Source organism: Penaeus monodon, chromosome 19 (genome assembly GCF_015228065.2).
Source record: "Penaeus monodon isolate SGIC_2016 chromosome 19, NSTDA_Pmon_1, whole genome shotgun sequence".
Classification (NCBI taxonomy): domain Eukaryota; kingdom Metazoa; phylum Arthropoda; class Malacostraca; order Decapoda; family Penaeidae; genus Penaeus; species Penaeus monodon.
Genome location: NC_051404.1, coordinates 36,567,978 through 36,568,548, shown reverse-complemented (window position 1 = coordinate 36,568,548; position 571 = coordinate 36,567,978).

Here is a 571-nt window from a genome sequence, read left to right as displayed (position 1 = left end):
GAGCCAACGCCCTGAGGGATAATTAAGGAACGCCTTTGAACTTAGATTTTTTTTTGTTACCTGTCAGTCTGCTATAACGTCCAATATTTGTACATCCCCCCCCCTCATCTGCCACTTGCACTTGGGTTAAATAAAGTATTGCCATCACGTTCACTATCACCGTCGTCCACATCGTCTTATTCACGATCATGTTGGATCATCTTTTCTGCCTCGCTTCCTCATCTCAGAATTATAGTTTTGCGAAAGATAGGGAAAGAGACTAAAAAAGTTCCGCACCATAAAAAGTTTCGGGAAAGAGCTGTTGATTGCCTAGCGACGCTTCCCCAGGCGTTAACAAAGTAAGTCATGTTTACTACGAAACAACACTTTCGGCAGGCGATCTGTAGTCCGTGTTTTCGCTAGATTTATTATCGCTAGGTTTGATCGACGCGGGGAATTTGAATTTGTTTGCCTTGTCTTACAAATCAGTATAAATAGAAAAGCTATCTACAAGAAACTAAGGGGACCTATTTAAGAGCTAAATTCGCACGAGCAAATATCTTGCGCAGTTGAACGTTATTACAGACCTAAA